Source organism: Salvia splendens, unplaced genomic scaffold (assembly GCF_004379255.2).
Source record: "Salvia splendens isolate huo1 unplaced genomic scaffold, SspV2 ctg27, whole genome shotgun sequence".
Classification (NCBI taxonomy): domain Eukaryota; kingdom Viridiplantae; phylum Streptophyta; class Magnoliopsida; order Lamiales; family Lamiaceae; genus Salvia; species Salvia splendens.
In genome coordinates, this window is record NW_024598908.1 from 1 (window position 1) to 13287 (window position 13287).

The 13287-nt window shown below is 40.0% G+C and overlaps 1 pseudogene; it reads right to left on the minus strand.

Moving 5' to 3' along the window:
- Nucleotides 1-414: 414 nt before the first annotated feature.
- LOC121789529 lies at nucleotides 415-4460 on the minus strand (annotated as a pseudogene).
- Between the last annotated feature and the right edge of the window lie 8827 nt (nucleotides 4461-13287).

A 13287-nucleotide genomic window follows, 5' to 3' on the forward strand; every position in this document is an offset into this window, starting at 1 on the left:
ACTAATTGCTACATGAGGTTCAATTTAAGACATACCGGAGAGAACAAGCAACAACAACACTGCATAAGAATAAAATAATCATCATGAAGACAAAGAAGCAGTTTAATTATGTCCATCAATCACATCACATGGCCAGTTCTGGCTTCTAACTGCAATGTCGGTTCGAATATAAACTTAATAATGGGTAGGGAAAATTGAAATAACACATCATTCATGTGTTACATAACTCATTTTTTCCTTTTTCAGGCTTATTGTGGAGATCCTGATCACATACAGTCTATTCTGCCAATACCAAATCCTACTTAGGAATGAGTAACAAAAATTGAAATAACACATCATTGTGCGTTAAATATTTTTCCTTTTCCGGGCTGATTGTGGAGATCCTGATCACATACAGCCTAATCTACCAATCCCAAATCCTACAGTACTGCGATGAAAACAATACTAATTACGTGAGAATGCTATGAGAATGAGACAGTTACCTGTGCAGCAATCTTGATACATTGGGCAGCCTTGATTTCTTTGTGATGCAAATATGTTCCCTGGAAAGAAATAATGGAAGTATTAAATTCAATCAATGCATGCATGTATTACAGCAGTGACAGCACCATAACAAGATGACAACTTTTGCAAACATGCACCCAACGCAATAAACCACAGTTGAAATTCCAAGTAAACCAAAACATACTCTAGAACTACTTCCATGCACAAATAGGTATCTTAGCAACTACTAAAGCAATAGAAAGGAAAATTTGGTCTAGAAAACCAAAGCCAATTCCTCCACTAAAAATAGAGTGCGAAGTTTCACCTTGACTCTAAACTCTCTCATGGGGTGGGGTGTTAGCAATGCTCTAATTGAGGTAACAATTGGTCCCTGCACCAAAAAAGCCATCAGAATGCTTGTGAATAACTTCACCCAAAGAACCCAAAAATAGAAATTAAGCATGGGATGCATACCTGCATTCCACCAACAACTATTTGATCCCCTTCATGAAGCACGCCGTTTACTAATATAACATCAATTGTGGTCCCATGTCCTTCATCCACTTTAACCTCCAAAATAGTACACTGTGGTAGATTTTGAAGATAAATGGTGAGAATTTCCATTGGAGTATCATTCTCATTCTAATGCAGGTGAGGGAACAAACCTGCACTTCCTCACTGTATGTAAGCCTTTTAATCATCGTCTTCTGAGCCCACTGGACCAGCAGTAACAGTAAATCTGGGATACCCTCGCCACTGTTGACAATTACCAACAAGTCAGAAATTGCATAGACTTATAGCCTAGTAAGAGAGAACTTATGAAATAGTAAACCAGATAGAAACATATAGTAGCAAAACACTTATTAGAAAAACCTTATGGCACTTGTTGGTACAATGTTATATGTTTCCCCCATTTCTTTGTTCTTATAGTACAACTCAGTATTGAGGCCTTGCTCCTTAAACTGGGTGATAACCTGTAGCAGAAAAACGCATTTCATAAGAAAGAAATTGGTGCTGAGACAGTGAGACCTACTAGATAAGGCAAGAGATAAATATGACCTGGGTTAGCCTCATGTTAAATTCAATCATGACATCTTTTGATTGTTGCTTAATTGCCTTTCCTATGGGTGCATTAGGGCAAGTCTTCCAGCCATAAAGTCGGTCCACCTATATTGCCAGACAGGAAATACCTAATGAAAACAGAGTAACAACATGGGTATAAAGAATTCAGCATCGACAAGATACGTGGTGACTCACTTTGTTCAAGGCAATTACAAAGTCTGTTTTTCCACTTTTCAAAAGATTGAGTGACTCGATTGTCTGTGGTTCCAACCCATGCATTAGATCAACAACCAAAATTGCAAGATCACATAATCCTGATCCTCTAGTACGCAACTTGGTGAAAGATTCGTGTCCAGGGGTATCAATCACTAACAAACCCGGGACATTGAGCTTTGCATCAGCTTTCAGCTCCTTTGTTCTCTCCCGTATATTCTCGGCAGGGAAATAAGTTGCTCCAATTTGCTGTGTTATCCCACCTGCCTCACCTTCTTGGACGTGTGTACCTCTAATACAATCAAGCAACTTCGTTTTTCCAGCATCGACATGACCCATAATACAACATATAGGAGACCGAAGGTTTTGTCCATTGTGAACAGGCTGATCATCATCAGCTCCTATTTTGTTATTCTTGTCATGATTAGAAGAATTCTTTTTGTTGTCCTTTTCATTGCCATCTGCCTCAGAGTTCTTTTGAACGTCCACATTCACCACCGTTGGTGGCATAACTGAAGATACTTTCAAATCCAAGCCAATTAGTTTGCTTGCATGCAGCTCAGCATCTTGAGGTGCAGTCCCTATGTTCTTCATATCCTTCTTAGGTAAGGGTTCAGATTCAGAACCAACTTCTTCATCGGCAAATGCACTTTTTCCTGGTAACGTCAAGTCAGCTTCATCCCAACTTTTGGCATCCCAGTCTTCATCATCATCTTCTTCATCATCATCAACAACATCAGTTACCTCATATTTAACTGGTGCATTCGGAGACTCCACTTCCTCAACATTCTCTGCTTCAACAGAAGCCAACTCCGACACAACATCTTCTCGAATCACTTTTGCATCTGTGCTCTCTCCATTTTCTGAAATAGCTGCTCCATTAGATTGGTTTTGGGGCTTGGATTTTTTCTTCTGGTACAGAGGTCTCCTTGGAGCTCTCCAGTGAGTAGATCCAATTTTGCATTAGCTAATATTTGCTTCCTCATTGCCTCTAACCTCCTAGCCTCTTCTTTCTGCTTCCCTGTAAGAAGCTTTCCTTCTTGTTTTTTCTTGAGGAGCTTCTCCTTCTCCCTCTCCTTCTTTAAGCGCTTTTTCTCTTCAGCTAATCTATCCAGTTCTTCTTGTTTAAGCCTTTCCTCTTCTTCTTTTCTCAACTTCTCTTCTTCTTGCCGTTTTTTTGTCTCTTCAGCCTCTTTTAGTTTAGCAAGTCTCTCCTGCATCTCCCTGACATGCTTCGGGACTTTCTTACCAGTTACTTTACTATTTGTATCTTCTGGTTTTTCTTCCACGGCAGATGCCTTCTTCTCTTTGTCTTTGTCCTTCTTCTTTTTCTTCTTCTTTGATGTTGCAGTCTCCACACACCCCTCCTCTTCAGCCTCCTCTTGTTCTGCAGGTTGGTTCTGTAACTTCTTCTCTGGAAGAGGTGCAACTGCAGAATCTTGAAGAGGTTTAGAGAGAGAAGGTCCGGCACCAAGATCAGCCAGGATCTTGTCTAGGTCCTCTTCTTCCTCTAGAAGATTTTTCCCACCTTTCTTTTTCTTCTTTTTGTTTTTTGAAGCTACTTCTTCATTGTTTGGCTTGTTATCCTTAGAATCACCACCATGCTCAACAATATCAGATGGTGCATCACCAAATCCAATTCCAGCTGCAGTACCATCATCAATATTCTTCTTTTTTGAATACTTCTTTTTGCCTAAAAATTTATTTGCAAAAATATCATCCTCCTGGTCACCTTTTCCAAAACCATCTTCACCCTTTGAAAAAGATGCATCATCATTTTCTTCTTCAAGCAATGCAGAACTGAATGATGTCTTCTTTGAACCCTTTGATGACTTCTTCTTTTTACCAGTGAAAGTAATACAAACATCATCGTCGGAAGTCTCATCATTATCTCTGCACTCTTCCTCTCCAGCAAGCAATTCGAATGCAGAAAAGACACTCTTTTTACTCTTAGAAGGCTTCTTCTTCGCAGAAAAATAAATGCCAGGCAAGCCTAATGCTTCATCCTCATCATCTGTTTCCTTACTATCAGCATCATCATCTACTCCTAACAACCCAAAATCTGAAACACCAGCACGTCTGTTATCTCCACTCTTTTTTGCCTTTGCCTTTGACTTCTTTTTTGTCACACCAAATGTAATTGCTGCATCATCACCCTCCTCTTTAGGAATAACAGTTTCCTCAGATAATTCAGTTATGACAGAGTATTCATCATCATCTATCACAAACCCCTTCTTATTTGATTTACCTGCCCCGCTATCCCCAGCAGAGGCGCTCTCCTCGAAACGACCTGTAGGCTTCTTCCTCCCCATCGGTTGCACTTTAAATTAATAAATCGAGTCCAATCCAGATCAACGCAACAAAAAACCCTATCACTTCCCTACCGAATACACGCCAACTAAATACAACGAATTAACATCAGCATTCAGACAACTAAAAAATAAACACAATTCAAAAATATCAGACAACAACAATTTCATAAACAATTATGAATAATCGCACCGCGGATAATGATTGAGACGGAGATTTTAGCCAAAAAAAAGAAGAAGAAGGAAATATACCTCTGAGTTGTGCGGGAATTGCTCAAAATGGAACTAGGGTTTCAGCAAACTTTTGGTAACTCGTTGCAGCAAACTCAATTTTGATGAACAGCATCCCACCAGTTTAATTCATTCGATTTCTGAAACAGATGGTCAGGATAGTGCCACGTCATCGATCTGTGTCAATTAGAAATAGACTAATATATTGTTCAAGGTTATATTGTTCTTCTACTGCCTAAAATTGCAAAATTGTGCTTAGGCCTGCAATTTAATCCGCGGGTTTCGGGTATACCCAACCCCGACCTAATACCCGACGGGTTTTGGGTACCCGAAACCCGAAATTATGGGTTTGGGTACGGGTTTAGGTAGTTAATGTTATAATTTTTCGGGTTTAGAGTACCCGAAACCTGTATTATGGTACCCGACTAATACCCGATTAAATTCGATTAATTATATATTTGTGATAAATATTTTTATTTAGTATAGGGCCTATTGCCCGTAGGGTAAATCTAGGGTAAATTTATTCTCTTAAAAAATTGTTTTAATCTCTTTTATGTTTCAATTTATGCCAAAAATTTCTTTATTTTAAGATTAAGTAGTGTCAATTTGTCTAATGTCTATTTTATATATATTAGAAATTTAGAGAAAGCTAAAACATTAGAAATTTAGAATTGAAGTTTAGAGTTTTAATAATACTCAATAAATAGTAGTATTGTGTTAACTTTAATAATTTTTATTCTCATCACAATATAATTTATATAAAAAATAAATTTGAAATATAATAACTTCGGGTTTATGGGTACCTGATTAGTTGGGTTCGGGTACCCGCGTCGGGTATTAGGGTACCCGATTTCACATACGGATCGGGTATTGGGTATGATATTTTTGAGATTTCGAGTTCGGGTACTCGAATTTACCGGCCTAATTTGCGTGATTCAATCAATATGGTAAGTTACATAACTCATTTTTTATGTTTTTGTAATATTTTATTGCCAAAATATGATAGCATCCATTATTATTATCGTAAAACACATTCAGATTTATATCCTGATATTTAGTATTATAGAAATTGATTAGGTAAAATTACGTCATTTACATGTTTTGCAAAGCTAAGTATATTTTTGTCTTATTTTTTTTTTCAATTGCTGACTTTGTTCATTATTTTTCATATGGAAGTAATCTCTCAACATATCAGTTTTCTTAATTAATATTAATAGCTCAGCAATAGTCTAGCCATAGCCCAGCCATCCACAATAGGAATAGCCCAGCAATAGCCCAGCCATAGCCTAGCCACAAACTCCTCCTGCCACATCATAAATAGCCCAGTCATAGCCTAGCCACATCATAAATAGCTCAGTCACATCAATAGCCACATCACTAATAACAATTATATAAAAATGAAATAATTAACAATCACACAATATACGGAATTTAATTTACGATACATATACGTGAAACATTAATAATACTATTAAAATTTTAAAAAGTACAATAATTTTAAAAAATTACAATAATTAAAAAAAGTACAATAATTCACTCCTCTGCTCCGTCGTCGTCTCCTCCGTCGTTGTCGCCACCATCGCCTCCGCCTCCGTCGCCGCCGCCTCTACTCCCGCCGGCTTCCCTCCGTGCCGCCTCCAAATCCTCCTGCTGTCCTGCATGCTCAGGAGCAATGTTTGAAGCAAACTCTTCCCCACGAGGTCCACCGCCGCCCGCCATTCGGCCATCATCTTGACCATCTGAGCGCGCGTTTGTTGACGCGCGAAGAATTTGAGATCCGCTGTGAATTGGTCAAGGGGGATGTGGACTGGACCTCCTAGGAACCCCCGGCGACCCCCCTCGCCTCCCGTTGAGCCCGCTTGTGCCCAACCGGGCGAGTTCGGCGAGCGAACGAACGAGGGGTTGGGACCTCCTGGGCCGTCTCGGGGAGGTCGTGGGAACCACCGCTGCTGCCGCTGAAATCACCGGTATAGTTCAGTCGTTGCTTCTTCGGCCAGCCAACGTCCCTTGCGTCGCCTGTACCCCCCCGAGCATCCCTTGCGTCGCATGTACCCCCGGGGCATCATCTGCATCCCGGGTGCCCACCCCGGCATCATCTGGACACTGGGTGCCCACCCCGACATCGCCGAAAACCCCCCCGGGCCCCGGCGGACTCCCCACGGCTGGAATCCCAGGCATCATCTGCTGCCACGGGTACATGTTGTAGTATGGTGGCATCTGACTCCATCCACTTCCCACGGATACCGAGGGAGTTTGAGCTTGAGACCCGCTACTCCCTGAAGTAGGCTCGTTGTTGAGATCCATTTACCGTTGTTGATCTTATACATAAATTTAGATAGAGAGAGTACTCGTTAAAACAAGTGGTGCGAATGAAAATGACGTGCAAGGCGCGTATATATAGTGTTTCGAAAAAAAAATCGCGCTAGGCGATCCGGACGCTGCAATAGCGCCGAGCGGATCGCCCAGAGCCACGGAACCGCCGAGCGCTAGGCGGTTTTTTTTCGGAAATGGCTGGGCGGTTGCAATAGACCGCCTAGCGTCGACGCTCGGCTAGGCGGTGCGCTAGGCGTTATTGTGGATGGCCTTATTATCGTAAAACACATACATATTTATATCCTGATATTTAGTATTATAGAAATTGATTAGGTAAAATTACGTCATTTACATGTTTTGCAAAGCTAAGTATATTTTTGTCTTATTTTTTATTTTCAATTGCTGACTTTGTTCATTATTTTTCATATGGAAGTAATCTCTCAAAATATCAGTTTTCTTAATTAATATTAATATACCAGCATCTTATTCATTCACACTAATATTAGCATTTACAACAATATGTAATTTGCATTACACATAAATTCGTTTTGCATTAAAAGAATTTTCTCACTAAACATGTTGCATTGTGTTTTGAAGTGTGTTGTAGTGATTGCGATTGTGCATGTCCGACATATAACTTTTGCATTCATTGATCACAATTGTGAAAGGGCCGGCTCGTTTCTGGTACAAGGAAGTCATCGCCGATGTCATATATGCGTGCATAATCATGCACAATATGATAGTCGAGAGTGAAGGCGGAAGCATCACCGATTGGAATGACGACGACCGTGCATCTAGCTCTGTCGGCACATCGACCGAGACACCCGATAGAGGGTTACCGTTAGGTTTCGATGAGGTTTTATCTAGGCAGGCCTCAATGCGCAACCAACAGGAGCATGCGCAGCTCATGAGCGACATGATTGAAGAAGTGTGGGCTCGTAACCGTCGTCGCTGAGTTTGCGTTTTTTTATTATTTTCGCATTGTAATGTATTAATTTTTATTAAATGAATGAAGTTTTTAAAATTCGTATTTTAAATGTATTTTAGTTTTTTTTAATTCGTATGTATTTTGTAAATATTACAAAATTGATGATGGGGCGCGCCATAGGGCGCCCACTGCAGGTGGAGAAAGAGGAGGATAAAATGCTGACGTGGCGCGCCATAGGGCGCCCCACTGCTGATGGTCTTAGTGATTGTGATGATGCGTTTCTTGTGTTATACAATATATTTTCAAAATTTGATCTATTGCATTAATGTTTTTTTTCATGCTAATATGAATGCGTAGTTAAACTAGAGAATCCAATGGTTCCAATCATGAAACTGTAATTATCTCTTACGAGCTAAAATGAGAAAAATCGATTTCATATCAATAAATAACTAGCCAAAACCACCCAAAACCTGTAACTAGAAAGCATTGGCATAAAAAGATGGACCGCTAACGGGATCAAGCCCATACCAAGTTCAAAATAGAACCATGGTCCTTTAATTTTTTTTATAGAAAGTGTTTTTTATTGTCAACAAAGTATACTAAAATTATTATTGTAGAATTTCAAACTTAACAATGAGAATATAAAGACACTACTAAAATAATTTTATGTGTCTGCCCTCGACTGAAATCAAAGCAATCGGTTATTAAATAATTTTATGTGTCTGCCATTGACTGAAATCGAAGCAATCGGTTATTAGTTCAAAAACCAAATTGACTTTTCTTGTCAGCGAAATATAGAAACATTATTATCTCATATCGCGAATGTGATTGAAATTTGATTAGGTTAATTATTACCATATGAATATAGACTTTCATCCACGTCGCTTTCAGCCCACGCCAACTCGGAGAGGATCACCTACGGTAAATTCTAATCCATGTCCTAATGTATACACACAAATATAAGTGATGGACCCCACCATCATTTATCATGTTTATGTGTATGTATTAGGAGATGGATTAGGATATGGGATCCTTACCAACGGGAAAATCGGGTTTATGGGGCACTTTACACTAAAGATTACGTAAATGTACCCATTTTGTTATCTATTCCAAAAATGGGAAAAACGCCAACCACATTGGCGTTTCTATTAGTAAAAACGCCAACCTCATTGGCGTTTATCTTCGCGTCGTATTGGAGGTGTATTTTCGCCAAATACAGCGGCGGGAAAAAACGCCAATGAAGTTGGCGTGTTTTAAGGTAAAACGCCAATGTAGTTGGCGTGTTTAATTAATAAAAACGCCACTGAGGTTGGCGTGTTATGCTTAAAAACGCCAATTTGAGCGGCGTGTTTCTGTTGAACCATATCCTTATCAGATCTCCCCCAACATCGCGACCCTAAACACTTTCCCTCCCAAAACGCGAAAACCCTTCCCAAACGCATAAAAACCTTTCGCTCGGGTCGACCCGGTGGTGGATTTAAGCGTGGATATTTTGAATTTGGCTAATTCTTTCAACCATTAGTCCTTCTAATCGGTTAGTATATCAAATTTTAGACTCATTCTTCTAAACATTAGTCTTCCAATATTTGATTGATTGTTGTGATAATATATATTGTAGTGTAATTAATATAATAGTTTGACCAATTATTATGGGTACACTAATATTTTGATGGATTATTATGATAGTATATATTTTAATGGAAATATTTTGACCAATTGTTATGCTATTATATGTTATAGTATATTTTATGGATTGTTATGATAATACATATTGTAGTGTATTTAATAGAATTATTTTGTCAATTTTTTGGCTGACTCTACATAATGATGAATGTAAAAATAATACATATTTATTTGTGTTTTACATTATTGCAGATAGTATGACGTGGTGTGTCAATTTATATTGGGGTGGAAAGATAATTCCCGGAGCAGTTATTTCGTATGATCCTCCTTTTGCTAAAGGATTCATTATGTTGGATGAAACAATTTCGTACGATGACCTTGTGGAAAAAATTTGTGAAAGGATGGGGATAAGCATATATGAAAACAATATTCAAATAATATGGAAACGTACTATATGCTTTGGATCCGGAGTCACGTTTATAGGTGTTCAACTAGAAGAAGTATGCATGCAACTAATGTTTAGTGAGAGTATGGTTATTGGAGGTGTAATTGAATTATATGTTGAGTATTCGGCAATTACTCAACATCATAGTCATCATGTCATAAGTTATGATGCTGGTACGTCAACGAGAGCCCAAGAACCATATTTTGCTGCAACACAAGATTTTGATGTTGGTACGTCTACGAGAGCCGAAGAACCATATTTAGCTGCAACACAAGATTTTGAAGCTGGAGGCGTGCATTTAGGGATCGTGACAATTGTGATGTGGTGGAGGACATAATAGGTCCTGATAAAGCCGACTTTCTTGATCCACAATCACCTTATAATTCTGAAGATTCCGACACGGTTAGTACAGACTCAGATGGTGATCCGTCGGATGATGAACAATTTGTTGCTTCAAGACCATCCATTCCACTTGGAGAAACAGCAGTTGGAGAAACATCAGTGTGGAAGGGCAGTTGGAGGAAGAGTAGTTCACAGTTCCACAGCCTGGAATCAACTACTTTCGCACCTTACCAGGTCCATATGATAGTTTTGATCCAAAAACTTTGAGCGTGATGATCCCAGTGTGCATTATTGAGTGAAAAGGATCCTACCAATGTCGGTTTGCATACTAAATTTAGAACGAAGTTTGGAATTGAGGCAGCTGTGACTCATTGGCATTTGGAAAAAATCCGACAATATACAGTTGTTGAAAGTAAAGGAAAGAGATGGCATGCAGTTTGTAAGTGGCCACAGGGAAATCCGAAAAGTACGTCCTTACCTAAATGTTTGTGGGAGTGCGAGCACACTGAGGAAAGCATGATGAACACTGGCAAATTAGAGTGTTCAGCACTGCTCATACTTGCATGGGGGATCGTAACTATATAATGGCCACGCTAATCTTTCGTCGGGTATGATAGCGTTGAGTGTTCGCCATCAGATAGAAAACGATCCTTGCTACAAGGTAAAAGCAATTGTGGCGGATATTGAAAATAGATTTCATGTCAAAGTTAGTTACAAGAAAGCATGGTATGCTCGGAGGACAGCGATTGAGCTTGTATACGGTGGATGGGAGTGGTCGTTCAAAGTTTTACCAGCTTAATTTGAATGAAGTGCAAAGACAAAATCCTGACACAAATTGTGGAATGGATGCACGATGACATATTAAGCAATGGTATGAACAAGGTATTCAAGTACGTATTCTGGGCTTTTTGGACCAGCTGTGGAGGCTTTTCAACTATGCAACCGAGTTTTAAACGGTTGATGGAACTCATCTACGTGGACGATGTCGAGTAAAATTCTTATTGCCGTTGGATTTGATGCTAATAAGAAATGTTTTGCCTGTTGCATATGCCATTGTTGATGAGGAAACCAAAGAAAGTTGGAATTGGTTTATGGAACGCATTAGACTTCATGTAGCAAAACATGAAATATGTGTCATATCTGATAGGCATGTGGGAATCATAGATGCAATGAATTCTCCCATATGGAAGAAGAACCAATGTGGGTCATCACAGATTTTGCTGGTACATGTTAGAAAGAATGTTTTGCAGAATCACAAAAGGTATCATGGTCAAAAGATGTTTGGAAAATTGGTATTGCTACCAAGAAGCGCAAGTTTAAGATCAGACGTCGTTTACTTCGAAACGTCAACAACGAGGCTTTGCAGTACCTTGATGCCGTGGAGTTAGAAAAATGGAATCTGGCGTACGACAAAACACAAAAGATGGGGTGAGGTTTCCACTATATGGTGGAATCTTACAACAATGTGTTGAGAGGCGCAAGACAACTCCCAATTAAAGCTTGCATTGATATGATATTCTGGAGGACAATAGAATGGTTCAATGACGGTCAATTGCATCAACACAGTGTGCCACACCACTTACCCCGTGGGCGCATGAAAAGGTGTGCAAAATGATGCAAAAGTCAATTGCATAATGTGAGAGCACCCAACACAATTGCAGGGCATTATGTGGTTCGAACAAAGCGTCGAATTGGTGGAAAGGGCGCTAATAAGTGGAAGGTAAAGTACTTGGACTCGCACTGCAAATGTCAAAAGTGGCAGATGTGGAGACTTCCATGTTTCACATGCAGCCGCAGTTGCGCGTTTAGAAACGACAACATGCTGTCGCTTGTTGATCCCGTATACCGCACAAGTGTTTGGGTACACCATATTCTACGGTGTTTAATCCACCCAGACACCAAGATTATTGGGCCGTGCCTGAATGGACTTTGCAATGTTCACGAGCTCAGTTAATGCCTAAAAGTCGCGCGTCGATACCGTACTACTAGGATTCCTAATCAGATGGATGTCCGTGAAGCTGACCAGCCACGAGCCCGACGCGATGTAAACATTGCCGTCAACCAGGTCACGACAGGCGCAACTGCACCGAATGCTCATTCAAGGATGGATACTCAGTTGGTAGATGATGCCGCTGACGATTTTTTGCATCCACCTCCACCAAGGATAGATACTCAGTTGATAGATGATGCCGCTGACGATTCTTTGCCTCCACCTCCACAAGATATGCATTCGAGGTCGTCATTCTGTCAGTCACACTGATGATGTCGATCACGATTTTATGCCTCCCCTCCACCAAGATCTGCAGTTCGAGGTCGTCACTCTGTCAGCCACACTGGTGGTACAGGCGAACACATCGGTCTCAGTGATGTCCCACATTCTCCACCTCGTCTTCTGTGCGAGACGAATATTTTGGGTTGATTTAGAGAATGTCGTTGTGCGAGAGACTCCTCCGTCTAGACTCTCAACCGCCAGAATCGGAAGGGATCCGTAGCTTTTTTACGCGGAAAAGCGAGACAATTGAACGTATGCATTGTGTAATATTGATTTCTGTATTTAGCAAGATTTGGACTAATGTATAGGGTAATATTTGTATGTACTTATATATGAATAATGATGAAATGATTAAAAACTCTTAACTGTGGGAGCGTTTTTTTATAGGACACGCCGATGTGAGTGGCGTGTTTAAAGAGACGCCTACTTAATTGCGTCTTTCACTTTAAAACGCCAACGTGAATGGCGTGTTATTGCTGAAACACGCCAACGGGACTGGCGTGTTTGTTCAGAATGTCCGCTTTCGGCGTAGAAAAAACGAGCAAAGAAAAAACTAACTTAAAAACGCCAATGGCGTTGACGTTTTTAAATAACACGCCAACGGGAATGGCGTCTTATTAAAAACGCCAACGGGAATGGCGTGTTTGTTCAGAATGTCCGCATTCGTCGTAGAAAAAACGGGCAAAATAAAACTAACTTAAAAACGCCAATAGCATTGGCGTTTTTCACAAAGACTTACATTCACAAAAACGCCAATATCTCTTTATTTGCCTGTTTTCATTTTCATTTCTACTAGAAATAATAATTCAGACATCCAAATACTTAATCATAAAGACTTAAAATCAATGAGTTCAAATCAAATGAAAAAACATCAATATCAAATTACAGTAATATCAAGAGTTCAAATTAGTTCAATCGTCACGACGTTTCCGCATAAACAGACGCCGTATCCCCTTCCCAATAGTAGATGTAGATCTAGGGATCCTTGAGGGAGGAGTATCTTGAACAACAGCGTTCTCAAGATCCTCCTGCACAGACGACCGCGGTGGAGAAGCGGGGACATCAC